Below are 18,107 nucleotides of genomic sequence, written 5' to 3' on the forward strand. Positions count from 1 at the left end.
TTTCTAATGCAGCCTTCATTACAAGACACTCTATTTCTCGAAAGCGTGTTATGTAAAAAAGAGGAAAACGAAAATATATGGATGACAATATTTAAAAGATGAAGATTTTACTTTTGAGAAATTGTCATTTTATGTATCTAGACGCTTTTCAAGCGCTGTTTTTAGAACCTTGCTGTGCTTCCTGAATCATTTTCAGTGTTATAAACTGGGTGTGGAGATAGCGATCACTTTGTAGAGCAGTTGATAGGCTGGAGCTGTTCAGACTACTCTTGTTATTTCTCAAACGCTTCCATCATTTTTCTTTCATGCTAGGACGCGAGTGTGTACATGTGTTTGGTTTTCGTTTCACTGATTCTCATTGAAGATTTGGGAATTAACGAAGAAAGAATCAGTAACCAGGAAGGCAGAAGCTTTGGTTCTCAACGATCTTGAAGACGCCCATGTAGAGCAGCGTGTGATGATTTGTACTACAAAAGACCAAGTGCTCAGTGACGTCTGCGTTTACCGTTGAAACTTTTCATCTCAGATGCAAAAGCAGTTGTGTTAAACATAGCTGAGTGGTGCAGCAGAAGCATGCTGGGTCCATAACCCAAAGATCAATGGATCAAAGCCATCCTCTGCTATACATGTTTAATGCACGACTGATAAGCACACCCTCAGTTTAATGACGTGCATTGAAACTGATTTCTTCTCTCGTATGTGCAAACTTCACACTTAGGGTGCTCTTTAATCTTTACAAATATGCAGATGCCCAAATGTTTCTTTTGTTGTTCTGACATCCTTTATAGATTCCTCAAATCCTTCAAATGAACATCCATATCAGCACAGTTATGTTTATATCTTTTAAAATTAAAGTACATACAACAAAAATATCAATGTACATTTGTACTGTGCTCATTTAATAATGATTGTCGAGTTCTCCGACAACTCTGTGTTATAATTTTAAAACATTTTTGCTAAGGATACACAACGGGTGTATAAGGCATTCTAACTACAGCCAGCTGAAGATAAAATTCCACACGTGAAAATGGTTTCACGCACATTTCCTGCAAAGTTCAAGAGGGCTTTTAGCGGAGATTATGTTTACATCGAAACAATCCGAAGCGCGTCCCTGACCACCAGCCCTTTGTATAACAGCTGTACAAAGACACACTCCCGTGCATAAGGAAATGTTGTGTTTAACAGAAGTGAGTTAACATGATCCGTGACCTAATTTACCAGAACAAATACTCACCCAGCAAGGTCTGCTTTACTACAAGAGAGAAGTAGGGTGAAAGACGTGATCATTTCACACTGTTGTGGAACAAAACGCTTTTTTCTTGGAATTCTAAATCAATTAGAAATTCAGAGCGACACATAAAGGCTTTGTCTGCTTAAAAGTGATGATTTTTAAAAACTGATAAAAATGTAGAAAACACGTTTCTCACGTAGAAATTTAAGATGGGGGTGGAGTATTACTAGGAGCGGCGCTGAACTCACCATGGTGCAATTCATTTACGTGACGGGCTGGTGGTTTAATGGATAACGCGTCTGATTTCGGTTTATTAGATTGTCGATTCGACTTCTACCGGGGTTGTGTGATTTAAATCAGGCTCCTCAGAAATAGATGTCCGTTATGTAAATGAACCGCACCTGAAAGCAAACGTTGGGTCTGGGTTCCTTTCTTTCCTACATGAAATAGCAAATCGTTACAAAAAAAAAAAACACCAACTAATGTCCAATGGCGTTAGTCATTTAAGTAAACATGAATATACTGTAAGGTCTTGGTACATGGGAGTGGATTTCAACCACAATTAAAAAAGGGCAAATTATAATTACAGGCTTCAGACACTTTTTCAAACAAAAGAGACCAAACACTCCCTAACTTTCAGGTTTGCTTGAACCTGTAACAAAAAAGGGGTCTGAAGCTTCCATTCTCTGATGTCACTGTCTCTAAAGCCGGGCGTGATGTTTCGCGGATATGCAATGTGCCTTTTCTCTTGTCGTGTTCATGATGATTCGCTGCATAAGCTCCTGATTGGGTGTTTTGTACTGCGCTGTTACTTCGTTCAGATTACCTATGTGGTGTACAGATAAAACCCGACTGCGTGGTGTAATTTCCGGGTTCGGCACCAGCAGCGCCTGCAAACTCCTCAGCTGACCTCGACGTGATTTGAACACGCAACCTTCTGATCTGGAGTCAGACGCGCTACCATTGCGCCACGAGGTCACTCGCCACAAGTGCTTTTAATTCCCCCAAAGAGAACAATCAGCATCCCTGAAAAAGATTTTTTTTCATTCTCTCCTGTGAGGAGCGCCGCTCTTCCAACGAGAGACTCTTCTTCCCAGACCACAGAATATTCTTTCCGCCCGGCTCTCTCACAGAGAGCAGACACACCGTCTCCACTGATGTGTTTACTACATCTATAGATCTGACCCCCTACAGCCCCGATATTCCTGGACAGGATATTTACCACCAGCCTCGTGAACGTCTCATCTTGACCTCTCCCAGGAGGAGCACAATTAACACAGAATCCTCTCTCCATTTAGCAAATAACAAAAAACACTGTTTACCTGTCAAGACAGAAAACCAGGCTGCTGCAGGTGAGGCTTAAACTCACAACCTCGGCATGAGTCCACTGAATATGTCATTTTACATGGCCTGAACCAGGAAAGAGATTGGAAGTCAAGAAGTTATGTTTTTTTTTTTAATACTTGCCTACTCTTTTAATTTTTCGGTCAAATATTTTATTTGGGAGTACTTTCAATTGATGTTAATCCTTGTCCCGATGCACGATTCTGGGCCATAGTGCATCTTGAATAATGTTCTCATAGGCTTCAGTTTGGAAAAGTGCGCTCTTCAGAAGCTACAGAAACCGCTAATGGTTACATAACACAATGCAAAAGGAACGTTCGGGTTTGAAAAAGAATATTACTTGCTATGAATACAAACACTGTTACAGGAGGCGTGTTAGGGCTATTTTAGCTTAGATCATCAATTCATCTTACATTTCTTCTCCATCTATATCAACAGCGTCATCGCTACTGAGCGCTAAAGGCAGGTCCTGGCAATACAATATTCTTTAGAAAACATTTTTAAAACTATTTCCACTACCATACATAAAGTAAAAGATTCGGATTGCACGCAACTAATAAATTATCTTTTCCAGGGGCGTTGTAGCTAGATGCAAATTACAATCGAAAATATCAGTATCAGCTTTAATATTTTCTTTTGGATCCACAGGACGATCAGCATGAGCCATCAAAGAGCCTGTAGTGGCAAGAAGTTTAAAAGCACACAAGTGATCTGTCTTTGGTCAAAGGAATTGCTGGAGCAGTAGGACACAGAGCAATATCTAGCAGCTGTAGACGATGTTCGGGGAAGAGATAATTCTGTTTTCAGCACAGGGAGTGAGAATGAGCTCAGTCTGGCTCCCAGCAGAATCCATTCTGGTTTGGTTACTATCAGACTGTGCGTCTGAGGCTCTTTGGATCGCAACGTGAAAAAAAAGAACAAAAAACATTTGCTCACATCTTGTGATTTCCACGAGAGGAAGAGAAGATATCACTTTAAAAAAAATCAGAACTGAAGATTTGGATCCGGGACCTCATACTTGTCAAATGATTAAAATAATAATTATGAAAATATCAGGTTGTGTTTCTGCAACATATCGTGCACAGTATGCCATTTATTTCTAAAAATACAGTAGATTGTACTTAATAAAAATCTACAATTCACCGCTGGTATAAACAGATGTGTGCTGTGTTTGCCTTTGTAAGCATTTGTTTAAAAAATAAGTTCACAATACGATAAAAAACACAGAAAGCACAAACGTAATAATATAATGATACAAAATCAATACCAAATCATAAAGCCAATTAAGTACCTATCCTTTGAAAACAGTGACATTTGTATCTACTTTTGAATTACAAATCAGACAGCATAGTCCCTTAATTCAAAGATAAGATATTTGCCAAAACAAGACAACCAGATGTTAGCTGAATTCGGAACAAGAGCCTCTGCTTCATCGTTTATTGAGCTTTTGATCAACGTCTGAGTGAAAAAGATTCGCTATTTTAACTATTTAATTAAAGTTCACAAAAGCACCTTTCTTCGAGCTGTAGTCGAAACAGTGACTTAAGGATTCCTAACTGTTTCTAATACAGTCAGCCGCGCTACCAACTGAGCTATCGAAGGGATTTAAAGTGTTCCTCTCTGGCACATATTGCCCAATGTAGTGAAATATTCCGGGTACTTAAATTCCAGTTCGACATCAAGTTTCCAACTCGTTTCCTTGGTCTTGTTTACCTTGAATTTAAGCCACAAACCAGGATTCTACTGTATAATCTTCCGGGGATGTTACAAAATGTTTGATGGGGCATCAATCATTACAGGCTTTTTTTTCTCGAGGCATCATATTAAACATTTCATTTGGATCGAGAAGAGGATCACCATGAGAGACAGAACAAACTGTTTGATTCCGTCTTTATTGGGAGCTGTATCACAGCTAATGCATGTAAAGCCTTCAGTATGCGATAGTGAGAGCTCAGTTATGCCAGGGAGTGGGAGTGAAGAGAACTGAACTGAAATTTAGTAAATTCATATTTAAATAGAGTGTAAATCAAAGTGTTCTGTCACTTAAAACTTATTACAACACTACCAGGAGTGGGGATTGAACCCACGTGGACATTTGTCCATTGGATCTTAAGTCCAACGCCTTAACCACTCGGCCATCCTGGTCTACAGCAATATGCTTTTCAGTTGTTTAACATTTAAATATGATTCAGTAATTAAAAAAAAATTAAACCACGAAACCTCTTAGAGTTGCGAGAATACTTCCTTTGTGTATAAAATACATTGTGAATGCTTTCTCAGCCTTTACTTTTTCGTTTTTATTACATTTTTTTGACCGAGCACGAATATTCTTTTGTCCATATCTTCACAATGGAAGCACAGAACGCCGTCAAACCAAATGCATTTTAAAGACCAAGACTTGTGGATATTTCCACAGCCTCTACATCAAACTATCAGTGGGATTATCTTTTTTTAAACCTCCGGTTTTTCATCAATGCGTAATTACGCACTTACTGGAACCCGGAGGACTGCTGTGTACAGACGTTCACAACGCGAGAAATACTGTTCAATACGGCTTTGTGCGAATAACCCGTATATGACCATAGGAAGCAGAACAGCGCAGTCTCCAATTACCCAGACTATAAGCACAGGAATAAAGCTTTGTTTGATTTCTGAAACCCTTCCTTTACACCCTGTTTTCATTCAGGTAAGGGTCAACTATATTGACAATACTACTGACAGCAGGAAGATTAAAATATTCTTTACTCAGCAGCTCATTAAAAACAGCTCCCATGATGTTCAAACCGATTTTTTACACAGAACACTGACACAGCTTTGCGTTCTGAATCTCTTTTTCTCATGCTTTTATTTAATATGGCACAATGCACTGGGATAGGGGTATTCTGTTCACAAACCAATAGCATTTAAATCACAGCACCCACAATGCTGCAAGTAAGTGTTTTGCACACTAAGCAGGTCTTCTGACTTTTCCCAGCTTTGTTTTGGGTTGTGGAACCTTTATTTTTTATGAATTTCTGAAGATAACACTACAGGTATACACTGGGATAGATGGGTCTTTTTCATGGCTCAATAGTAATTCAAATACAACAGCCACACTGCTGAAACCATATGTTTTACACACCAGACAGGGCCCCTAACCTCATACAACATTGCTGTGGCTGTGGCCTCTTTCTTTATTTTTTTATGATTTTCTGAAAGTAACACAACAGGTAATAATACACTGGGACAAGTGGGTCTTCTTCATGGCTCAATAGTGTAGTGGTTTGATGGGTTTACTGAGACAATTATTAATTGTAACAGTAATCACGAGGTTGTTCGTTGTAGCTTTTAGAAAATCAATCGTCAGAACAACTAACAACGCACACACACGGGTTCAATACACGAGATACATTTATTAATATAAATTGTGCACCAAAGATATACTAGTCTGCCTGGATACGAGCGGCAGACCTTACTGTGAGGGTTATCAATATACAAGGTATATAATCTCGAAGAGATGCAAACACAAAGAGATACACAACAGAGAATATATGTCAATATATATCGTTCGGTTACCAAATCGCTAATCAGTGTTATTACCCACTGTTACTCTAAACTCAGAAGTAAATACATTACTCATGAATTAAATTGATAACAACTTGTGTTGAGGTACAATTGAATTCTCGAGACGCAATGTAGAACATGGGGTTTACTTATCCACTGTGTATGGATTTGGAATCTCCCGGCATGAACACCAAACCAGCTGACAGGCTCTGTTGCAGCCTCTGTTGCAGAGGTTGTCCAATGGGCATTGTGTCGGCGTCCTCTGGCTACCGGCCAACCAGTCAAGGTGCAGCTCGGAGTAGGACGGGCGGAGGAATCTGTCTGCGGCGTGCAGGGAAGTCGTTGCTCCTAGGGGATCTACCAGGAGTCCTGCTGGCTAGTAGAAAGTCTCTATGCACAGAGTGTGACCGCGAGTCCTCACAAGTCACTCTTTTGCCTGGGAAGAAGCTGGTTCGTTCCCGGTCCAGCGCTGCTTCTGAATAAGCTATTCAGGTTGTCGACGAGGGTCCAACTGTAGGGTGCCGTTGATCAAGCGGAGCATTCACGTTGGTAGAATTCTGAGTACGTACGGGATCCTCGGCCTCGCACTTAGAACAAAGTCCAAGTCCTTTTGCAGACAACAGCAGTTGACACGTGATTGTCTCTGAGGATGCGCGAAAATGGCCAAGGAGATCCCCGATCTGAGCTTGCGCTCCCTTTTTGACCAAGACCCAGATGTGTGCTGATTGGTTGAGAGTTTGGCGGGCATTGGAGACCCACGTGGTATTACCACGCCCTGCCAGTCCCTGATTGGTTGGTCAAGATGAGATATAAGTCACTTACTCTTGACACTTAGGAATGCAGTCCAGATGTCCATTCGGCACTCCCTAGACTGATAGGCGCCAATGAATGACCATTGATCATGATAGCCAGGCTTAGCTAAGTGCATCCCCGTCTGGGAACTTGTTCCTTATCAAAAGAAAACATCTTAAATCAGCCTGCATAAATACTTTCTCTGTGGCAGCACCACAGAGATGGAGGGTGAGATGGGGCCTCCTTTAGGACAGCATACCAACGCTTAATGCTGTCTTATTAACAAGCATTGCTGCTACATATCCCCCCTTTTTGAAGGTCACGAGGTCCTGAGGCGTTGTTGCCTTCAAAACAAAAACAGAGTTAAGTGATGTCTGTTGTACCACGGTGGATTCTACCACCCAATATTCACATTACCTCTCGAGAATTTGTACAGGAAATAGTGTTGGAAAGAACATTGCGTATACCTGCTCTCAGTTATAAGGTACATAGAAATGAGGCATCGGGCATCATCATTAGCCCTAGACCTTAAACTTCCGGCAGTTCGCTATCAGTATCGGATAGCTCTGCAGCAGGCAGACGTTTGGGAGTGGTTACCTGATTTCGGTGATACACCATTGCCCCCTTTGTCTCATTCAAACTACCCCGCAAGGCTTTGATACAAGAGAACAGCATCCAACACATTACCCCAGCCATGATCCAGCTACCCAGCAGCAGTGTCAAGATGACCACGTTTACTGTTCCCAGCGCCCCAGAGGATCCACAACGACTGTGCTTGGGACCTACCAGCGTAGTTTTTAAGTTTGTGTCGTTGAGAACAAATTCGAGTAACTGTACACCCTCAAGGCTTACTGTCTCTTGGATTCTCTCATCCAAGTCAACGCTGTGTCCTCTGAAACCGTCTACAATCTCGAGTTCCGTTTCATACAGTTCTGACTCCAGATGATATAGTGTTAAATCGTTGAGATGCACTATAGCTCCTTCAGAAACTTGTAGAAAAACTGTTTGGTTGGGTAGCTGCACTTCGGTAGCTGTGTCATGTCTGTCATAGGTTCTTGTAACAGTTAACTGTGGTGTGCTGACCAGCCATATCTTTCCCACCTGCTCAACCTGGGGTTCATTAACCTCACTTTTGCTCGTCACTGTGGCTTTACACTTTTCAGTGGCAGCCCCCTTTCTGATACCACACAACCTCTGAGTTGTGTCCCTAAGGAATGGCTTACTTGGGCATACCCAGTGGATATCCTTGGTTGACACAGTTCCAGGTTTGGAACAAGGTACAAATTTGGATCATCCTCCTGGTAAGCTACGAGCGGTGGGGTGGTCAACTTCACATGCATGTCCCCCCTCCAGAAGCCAACGTTCGATATAGACTTGAGTCTATAGATATCCTTGCTACTCACGATGGGAAGGTTCAACAGGAAACCTATTTCCTTGGCTTCGGGGTTGACATGTATGGGAATGGCACTGCCTAGACTGTATGCAAGATGTACTTGCACTGGCTGCACCATCTCAGAAGTGGTGGTCCTCAGTACTTCTTCTACCAAGGACAGTGGAACCAAGTAGGTTGGAATCTGTCCCATGGCTAGGCTAGTTACTGTGGCACTAAGCTCCCTAAGCAAATCCTGCATCAGCATTCTGACCTGTTGCACGTAAGCATAATCCTACTGTAACACGTCGACAATCCTGCCCACGGTGTGGAGGGTGTTATTTAACACTGCTGCATGAAGGTTTACTGCTAATATTGTGCCCTGTAAGGTTTTCCCTAGGCTTTCCAGTCGCTGCTTCTGTTGATACAGTCTTTCACTACCCTCTGGCATTTCTGACACCTGCCTTCTTGGGGCAGTCAGGGTGAGAGTGCCAGTAACAAACAAACCTACCAAAAAGAGCAAATGCACAACAGTGGCGGCAGCAATCAGTCCTCCCAAAAGTTTTTAAGGGTGGCTGATCCCAGTCATCTCCTTCTGAGTGACTGTCGCCTTTCTAAGCTGGCGCAGCGTGTACATGGTGTCTTTCTCAGTATGCCATGTGGCATCCTGGGCACCAACATCCTGGAAATCTGGGGAGATCTGACGCAGCTGCTGATGCTGCTCCTCCATTTCCAGGGCATCTGCTTTTTTGATTTGTTCATGCCTGTGCTCTAGGAACCCTGCAGGGGGCGGTGCAGCGGTGGAGCATGCCTGACCCTCGGCTGAGTGGTCATCTGGAGCACCTGAGTGATCTGGGATTGTTACCCCATTCTCACTGTTCAGGTCCACCCTGCACCCCTCCTGATTGAGGAATCCCTCTATCGGCATGTTTACAATCGTTCACTGGGTGTGGGTGTAGGACACCTGCTCGCTCCCCCCTTCCCTCGCTAGGGGTTCAGGGAGCTGCCCCAGCACTGGGATAGCTAGTTCACTGTCTTTGAACTCGCTATCACCCACCAGGCCCATGTCAGTGCAGGCGGGGATTCTGACACCCCTCTTTGCGATGTCCTGCGCTGGCAGGCGGGTGGCTTGAGCATCCAGCTCCAGTATGGCTGAACCACTGTTGGTCAGACTCAGACTGACAGACTGAGCTGGTGGCTGTAAGAAAACCGGCTCGGCTTTCATTCCCTGTCCCTTCTTGGGGACTGGGTGTGTTGGAAACCCTGCCGTTGAGGCAGGAACAATCAGGTCGGTCTCTCTCACTACCTGGTAGTTGTAAGAAATAATGTTATGACTGACTGCAGGTTCCCTGGATCACAGCAGAGGGAATCGGCATCTGGGATCAGATGTGTCCACAGCGCAGTAGTCCCAGTGTCCAGCTGGACCTCCTGTCTAACCTGTGAATGTTGCACCAGGGGCACCTGGCGGTGGCCCTGTGACAGCTGCTCAAGCAGATCCTCACTTATAGAGGACCTCTCAGAGCTAAGGGTGAGGGCTACATCACCAACCTGCTCTCCTGCCATCTGGATCCCTTCCACCACTGCAGGGTGGTGGTCCTGACCCCTCTTGGGTGCCAGGGTGCACAGGGAAAGCTCCTTTTCATCACCAAGTGGGGAGATCCGCTCCTCTTTAGGGATGTGAAAGGGGTTTGCTTTACCTGGTGGATCAGGCGGCTGCTCGGAGCACCGCTCCTGTGGCATGGAGGCTGTTGGGACCTTGGCCAGGGCACGACTTCCCTGTAGTTTTGGAAAGCAAGAAGAGACATTTATTTCTCGTCCAGAGGAACCAGGAGGAACTTCCAACTCAGCTATAGTGTTCAGTGGGCACTGTGTGATCACAGCATAACCACTGAACCCCCCTTTTTGCTTTGCGACAGGCTTAGGGTTTTTGACCTGAGCCCACAATTTTCCACGCTGGCAGTCCACCAGAGGCTCCAGCCTGTCAAGCAGGTCTTGGCCAATGAGTAGTGGCTCTGTTTTAAACCTAGAGATGTAAACAGGATGCACCACGTTCATTGGCCCGAACCTAAGTGCCACCCACACTCGGTGTGTGATCCCGGCATGATCCTGGGTATAGCTGGAAATATCTATCTTACACGGTTCTACCTTAAGTCTGATGCCTTTTCCTTTCGCTACTCGTTTGAGCTCGCTGAGTAGATCGGCTGACATCAAACTAATTTCAGCCCCAGTGTCAATCAGTGCTTCTCTATCTAAGATGTTTTCAAGAGAAACCTTGATATAAATACGCCTTGCTTTGCCTTTCTGGCTGAGATTCCCTAAGAAATGTTGGAAGCCTGTCTTTTCTTTGACTTCAGGGGCGGGGTCAGCGCCCAACTCAGAGTCACAGCCTTCTTCCAGGCAGGAACCCTCCCACCCAATCAGATAGACTGAGGGAGGGGTTTGGGTGGATCCCCGCCTCCTCCAGTGAGAAGGGGCGTGGCCCCCCTCAGCTTATTCACGCTTCCGGCATTCGGTGCGGAAGGTTTACCCTGTCCTGATCTCTCAAGCAGGGTGTAACGAACAGTTCTTTCCGGACCCTATGCGGACGACACAGTCCGACGGAGTGGGGAAACACTAGGGAAACGTCATGCAGGAATACGGGGCTGAAGACAGGGGGGCGTGTCCAAGGTGCGCTGGTGCACGGGGAAGGTGTGGCCGAGGCGAACAATCCGAGAGAGTAGTCCTTTGGGAATATCCAAAACACAAGGGTAAGTCCAAAACCAGAAGATCCATCAGAAGAAGGAATTAAAAGCCACGAAGGCCGGGTCGGAACCGGGGGACGGGGAACTGGAACAGGAACGGGAATGGGAACGGAGGTTAAAACCTTAATGGGACCAGGCGCTTCCAGGTCCCGGACTCGCACGATATGGAAATCAGATGCAGAGACCGGATGAGCGTCAGCGCCTGGCTTTTAAGGTGGGCTGGGAATGGGAAACAGGTGCAGAGAATAAAGTCTTAAGTGAAAGGGCTGGAGCACCCTTAAGGAGGGGGGACTAATATCATGACACAGGGCTTGTTCAAGCCGGGCCAAGCGGGCTGCAGTCGACTCCCTTCGTCCAGCCTTATGATAGGCTCTGCCTGAGCCCTTGCCTTCCCCGTAGCGCTCACGGCGGCTCTGACGCTTAGTGCGGTCCTGCCTGCCTATTTTGCGCCGGGGCTTAGCGGGCTCAGGAACCTCAGCTCCCTCAAGCTGAGGCGAGTCGTCAACCCTGCTGGCTTTAGTGGTGAACACGGCCGTTTTACCAGGTTTTCGCTCTGAGGAAGCAGAGACTTCAGCTCCCCAGGCTTTTTGAGTGTGTGCATCACAATCATTTTCCTGACTGAGGGATGCAGATTAGCAATGAATAAACCTTTGAAATTCACGTTCTCTTCGCAACCCTCTTCATTCCGCCCTGCAAAATAAGTGCGCCTAAGCCTCTCATAGTAGTCGCGAGGGGCTTCAGCTTTTTCGTGCTTAATATGGTGCGCAGCGGCCACGGCAGCTATGGGATCGATAAAAGCCGAAAATTCTCCGATCATTGCCTGACACAGCTCCTCAAAGCTATTACAGACCTCCGGTCCTTGTCTAGACATCCACTCGTGGACCGCTCGGCTGGTAGTTTTCCTTACTAACATAGCCTTTTCCTGTTCGGACGCTTCGGGCATAAACTGCAAAGTATATCTCAGCTCATCGATGTAGGTTTCCACATTATTCCCTGACACTGACAGGTCGAACCTTTCTACATCTTTGGCTAACTGCCTCAGGGAGTGGAGGTTAATTTTTACGGTTTCTCCGCGGGCAGGAGGACGGCCGTGATCAGGAGCAGGGGGTCTATGCCTGAATTGAATCGCCCTTGCGTCCCGCGCAGGACTTGGCGATCTCCCCCATGCCGATCCGACCACAGACCCTGGCCGGGAGAAACCTCCTCCCGGCACGCTGGGTGAGCGCTCTGGGCTGCTAGGTGGGCTGGCATGCAAGTGGGATCTAGCCTGTTTTGCTTCCAGTACGGCAGCATCTAACTCCTTTTGCCTTTCCTGGCTGAGCTCATTTAAACTCTCAATTTCTTTTTCTTTTTCTTTCAAGCTCGCTTCCAGGTCTCTCCTAGCTACCTCAGCCGCAGTTTCTCTAGCAGACAGGTCATCTAATTTACCTAAAACTTCCCTGAGTCTGTCTTCACTTTCCTCATTTTTCACTCTCTTTTCTCTGATTATATCCAACAACTCAACTCGCTCCGCCTTATATCTTTCTAGCTTTCCCTGAAGCTTTTGAAACTTTGTCAGCTCGGACAAAGACAGTTCCAGCTGTTTAGCTAGATTTAAGGCGAAACTCGATAGGACCTGAACTGCGTTCACTGACCCTCCTGTGTTAAGCTGGTTCGCTACCTTGGCTACTAAATCTACTTGCAGCTTCTCAATATCATCAAAGTTCAACTTTTCGATACCGCTCCAGTAACCAGGATTGTCGTCGCTAGAAATAGTACTTATAAGCGACTCCTTTTCAGACATTTTAGCAGCCATTGTCATTACGTCAGAGAAACTTTAAGAGTATTACTTTTTTTTCCTTTTACTAAAATACAGTATGGAATTTAAACACCCGAGCAGATGGATTTCCAATCAGCACACGTTACACTAAACGCTAAAAAACAGGGGGATTTCTTTGCGCAGTTATCAGCACACCCGGTATTCGCCTATAGAAATCGCGGTGCTGTGCTGAACTTGAACTCACAGCAATATCAGTTATTCTGTGCGATTGATTCTCATTTCATTCTTAACTCCGCCCACCCAGGGACGCCATTAAATGTAGTGGTTTGATGGGTTTACTGAGACAATTATTAATTGTAGCTGTAATCACGAGGTTGTTCGTTGGGGCTTTTAGAAAATCAATCATCAGAACAACTAACAACGCACACACACGGGTTCAATACACGGGATACATTTATTAATATAACTGTGCACCAAACATATACTAGTCTGCCTGGATACGAGCGGCAGACCTTACGGTGAGGGTTATCAATATACAAGGTATATAATCTCGAAGAGATGCAAACACAAAGAGATACAGAACAGAGAATATATGTCAATATATATCGTTCGGTTACCAAATCGCTAATCAGTGTTATTACCCACTGTTACTCTAAACTCGGAAGTAAATACATTACTCATGAATTAAATTGAAAACAACTTGTGTTGAGGTACAATTGAATTCTCGAGACGCTATGTAGAACATGGGGTTTACTTATCCACTGTGTTTGGATTTGGAGTTTCCCGGCACGAACACCAAACCAGCTGACAGGCTCTGTTGCAGCCTCTGTTGCAGCGGTTGTCCAATGGGCGTTGTGACGGCGTCCTCTGGCTACCGGCCAACCAGTCGAGGTGCAGCTCGGAGTAGGACGGGCGGAGGAATCTAACTGCGGCGCGCAGGGCAGTCGTTGCTCCGAGGGGATCTACCAGCAGTCCAGCTGGCTAATAGAAAGTCTCTATGCACAGAGTGTGACCGCGAGTCCTCACTCAAGTCACTCTTTTGCCTGGGAAGAAACTGGTTCGTTCCCGGTCCAGCGCTGCTTCTGAATAAGCTATTCAGGTTGTTGACGAGGGTCCAACTGAAGGCTGCCGTTGATCAAGCGGAGCATTCACGTTGGTAGAATTCTGAGTACGTACGGGATCCTCGGCCTCGCGCTTAGAACAAAGTCCAAGTCCTTTTGCAGACAACAGCAGTTGTCACGTGATTGTCTCTGAGGATGCGCGAAAATGGCCAAGGAGAGCCCAGAACTGAGCTTGCGCTCCCTTTTTGATCAAGACCCAGATGTGTGCTGATTGGTTGAGAGTTTGGCGGGCATTGGAGACCCACGTGGTATTTCCACGCCCTGCCAGTCCCTGATTGGTTGGTCAAGGTGAGATATAAGTCACTTACTCTTGAAACTTAGGAATGCAGTCTGGATGTCCATTCGGCACTCCCTAGACTGATAGGCGCCAATGGATGAACATTGATCATGATAGCCAGGCTCAGCTAATTGCATCCCCGTCTGGGAGCTTGTTTCTTATCACAAGAAAACACTCTTAAATCAGCTTGCATGAATTCTTTCTCTGTGGCTGCACCACAGAGATGGAGGGTGAGATGGGGCCTCTTTTAGGAGCATACCAACGCTTAATTCTGTCTTATTAACAAGCATTGCCGCTACAACAGTAAGACAGGAAGAAAGGCACCGCTGGGATTCGGACCCAGGATCTCCTGTTTACTAGGCAGGCGCTTTAGCCAACTAAGCCACGGCGCCGGCAAAGTGCTGTCCTTTGACAGCCACTTGGACACGTCTCTACTGCTCTGAGACATCTGCGTTCGGTGTGCACCGAGCCTGCTCGCCTTGCAAGTTGCCTCATTTACATGCGATAGCTCCACCACTAAGAGAAAAGAAGGGGAAATGGCTTTTATCTGGCACTTTTCATGTCAGAGGATCTCAATCTGCTTTCCGTGTACAAGAGGATGTCCAACTCATGTAGCTAAAGACGTAGACGACAGTGCTCCACTGAAATCTAGATCTCACAACCCTCGGCATGGCTCCGCTGTGTTCTGCTTTAGACAAAGGGGGGAAAAGACTTCTTTCATCACACGTTTTACACTGTTTACGGTGTTTGCAGTGCTCTTTCTTAAATGAAACCAGGAATCGGCACCATATGAGGTGAGACTAGATAATATTGGATCAAGTAGCCTCGCCATTCCATGCGTGACGTGAGCAAAGTGTAATTCCTGTCTTTATAGTGTGCTTGTTAGAGACTTAGCTGGCACCCAGAGCGCTTTAAATCCGGGAGTCAGCAGCCCAAGACAAGAGAGCTTCCTTCGTCTATGTTTTTTGCGTGAAGGGGGAAAACCATGCGTGTGCTGCAAACGATCTTAGTATCGAAGTGCCATCCCACATAACCGATCCGAACAATCTGCTTTACAGAGAAGCACTGCCGGAGCTTATCGTTGGCAAACTGAAGACCAGGCTGACCTCTTCTGTGACTCTTGAACACTGAGTCTCAAGGTTGTGAATTCAAACTCCACGCTGGCAGGAAATTCCATAGGTAATGATCACATTTTCTTGCATGCTAATCAAAAGAAATATTAAGAAACTTTTCCCGATACCAGTATTTTACAAAAGTAAAGGCACATGGCACATGTGTGCCACATCACGTCCGAGTTTAGTGACAACTACCTCAGAGATTGTAAGCTGGGTAGTTTCAGATCAGATCACTTTTTTTAATCAAAGGTTCAAGCAAACCCGAATACTTTTGCAAGAGACATTTCAGAATCCCAGTCCAATCCAGTACGATTGCTGGATCCTTCGAATTCGACTGAACTATAGCACAGATCTGCAGTCCACCATTAGAATACTGTGGGTGTGTTGTATAAGCCATACTGCCGAAAATAGTTCTAAAACAGGAGACACATCCTCGTTTAGGAATGTGGTATAAAGTGAAATGGTCTTGGAAGAGTCCTACATTTGAACAGTTCAAAATAGACGTAAAGGGGTATTTACGGACTCTTTCGAAATGTAAGAACAAGCTGTGCGGACCTTATCTTTATTTACCTTGTGTAATCTTTTTTTCATGAAGTGTAATTGTATTATAGCATGTGCCCCTGATGATTTTCTTGATACTTTATATGTGCTCTTGTTTGTATTGTATGTAGTTTTTTTGTTCAAATAAAACGTAAAAGACACAACTTTCCTGATGCGGCTGCTGTAAAAATAAAATGAAATCAAGGGTGCTGTACGCAGAGGTTCTGAACCCTGCTCCACAGAAGATCTTTATCCAGAGGTGTTAAAGAAGTCGAGATCTCGCCATGAGAGGGGAAGCATCTCAGAAAAAGCAGGTGCAGTCGGTTCCACGGACATAACACCACTAAATCGGGCGACAAGAGCAAAACCCACCCGGCTTCCTCCAGGCAAGTAATGAGACAAAGAAACAGTGCACAGCGGGTAGCGTGGCCGAGCGGTCTAAGGTGCTGGATTAAGGCCCCAGTCTCTTCGGGGGCGTGGGTTCGAATCCCACCGCTGCCAGGTGCTTCTATCAAGACCCCCTTTCAGCTGGCTTCAGACAAAAGGGAGGGAACTGCTTTTTGGCAGTCTCTCGAGAAACTAAGCAAAGTGCTTAAAGATACTTTCTCAGCTTGATATCAAGGCACAAAACAAAAACCTTCTTGCGTCCTCTCAACCCAAAAGCGCTTTGCCACTTTTTGCGTTATGCAGGAACGACGTCTGCCCAGATCACTTTTGTGTCAATGCAAATCCTAGTGTGCCCTCCGTTTTAATGTTGGCTGTGCTGGCGTCCTGCTTCTGTCTGTGAAACTTGAATGTTCTCCTTCTTCACACCAAATCGTCGGCGGGGGTTGAGCTTGTTAAATCTTTGCGCATAGCGCTCCTTTGGAAGTACTTTGTCCAAGTTCAAAAGCGATCGTGGGATTTACTTCATGCGTTCAAAAAGCATGCCTCGCACGACAGATTTAAATGGGGAATGGAGCCTGCTTCTTGCTGTTTTTCCTGTGGTTGCAGTTACAAAGTTGATCGTGCTTTCACATTCTGTTAACAGTATTCACTGGCTGAGCTTTATCAGTTGGTTCGTAAAGGAATCTGCTTCGGTTCCAGAAAAGTCCTCTGTAGTGTGTTTTTTTCCGTGCCCATGGCAGTCTTTTAAAGCTGGTAGTAATGGCGGCAAAGGTAATTTTTTATCCTCTTTAAAAGAATAAGGACGGGCTGGGGCGAGCTCCATTTACCACTCTTTCAGTTAACCGCCGAACTCGCAAACTGATTACACTGCAGAGCCACAGGCGCCTCGCTTTTCTCCATTCTCTGGGTTAGAGTGAAAAAAAAACTTTGCTGGTATTAGCTGGCCTGCTGGGAGTACCTCTTCTTCACTGATAAGCAAGAGTTGTGTTTCATCTTTCGCAAGCTGTATAGATTTCTTTCAAAACAAGTTGTTCCAGAAAGGAAATGAACACTTGCATTCACCTGAATTAAAAGGCATGGGATTTGCTCGTAAGGATAAATTCTGTACAGTAAGACAGGAAGAAAGGCACCGCTGGGATTCGGACCCAGGATCTCCTGTTTACTAGACAGGCGCTTTAGCCAACTAAGCCACGGCGCCGGCAAAGTGCTGTCCTTTGACATCCACTTGGACACGTCTCAACTGCTCTGAGACATCTGCATTCGGTGTGCACCGAGCCTGCTCGCTTTGCAAGTTGCCTCATTTACATGCGATAGCTCCACCACTAAGAGAAAGGATGAGAAATGGCTTTTATCTGTCACTTTTCATGTCAGAGGATCTCAATCTGCTTTCCGTGTAAAAGAGGATGTCCAACTCATGTAGCTAAAGACGTAGACGACAGTGCTCCACTGAAATCTAGATCTCACAACCCTCGGCATGGCTCCGCTGTGTTCTGCTTTAGACAAAGGGGGGAAAAGACTTCTTTCATCACACGTTTTACACTGTTTACGGTGTTTGCAGTGCTCTTTCTTAAATGAAACCAGGAATCGGCACCATATGAGGTGAGACTAGATAATATTGGATCAAGTAGCCTCGCCATTCCATGCGTGACGTGAGCAAAGTGTAATTCCTGTCTTTATAGTGTGCTTGTTAGAGACTTAGCTGGCACCCAGAGCGCTTTTAATCCGGGAGTCAGCAGCCCAAGACAAGAGAGCTTCCTTCGTCTATGTTTTTTGCGTGAAGGGGGAAAACCATGCGTGTGCTGCAAACGATCTTAGTATCGAAGTGCCATCCCACATAACCGATCCGAACAATCTGCTTTACAGAGAAGCACTGCCGGAGCTTATCGTT

The 18,107-nt window shown here is 45.4% G+C and overlaps 4 non-coding genes across 4 annotated transcripts; 1 reads left to right on the forward strand and 3 right to left on the reverse strand.

Moving 5' to 3' along the window:
- Window positions 1-2,137: 2,137 nt before the first annotated feature.
- On the reverse strand, window positions 2,138-2,209 carry trnaw-cca (transfer RNA tryptophan (anticodon CCA)). The gene has a single exon. It is a non-coding gene; the product is annotated as a tRNA-Trp (tRNA).
- A 2,428-nt stretch (window positions 2,210-4,637) lies between these two features.
- On the reverse strand, window positions 4,638-4,720 carry trnal-uaa (transfer RNA leucine (anticodon UAA)). Its single transcript has one exon. It is a non-coding gene; the product is annotated as a tRNA-Leu (tRNA).
- An 11,531-nt stretch (window positions 4,721-16,251) lies between these two features.
- On the forward strand, window positions 16,252-16,333 carry trnal-aag (transfer RNA leucine (anticodon AAG)). Its single transcript has one exon. It is a non-coding gene; the product is annotated as a tRNA-Leu (tRNA).
- Window positions 16,334-17,343: 1,010 nt separating this feature from the next.
- On the reverse strand, window positions 17,344-17,417 carry trnat-agu (transfer RNA threonine (anticodon AGU)). Its single transcript has one exon. It is a non-coding gene; the product is annotated as a tRNA-Thr (tRNA).
- Window positions 17,418-18,107: the final 690 nt, after the last annotated feature.

Source organism: Lepisosteus platostomus, chromosome 5 (assembly GCF_059453375.1).
Source record: "Lepisosteus platostomus isolate fLepPlt1 chromosome 5, fLepPlt1.hap1, whole genome shotgun sequence".
NCBI classification, from domain to species: Eukaryota; Metazoa; Chordata; class Actinopteri; order Semionotiformes; family Lepisosteidae; genus Lepisosteus; species Lepisosteus platostomus.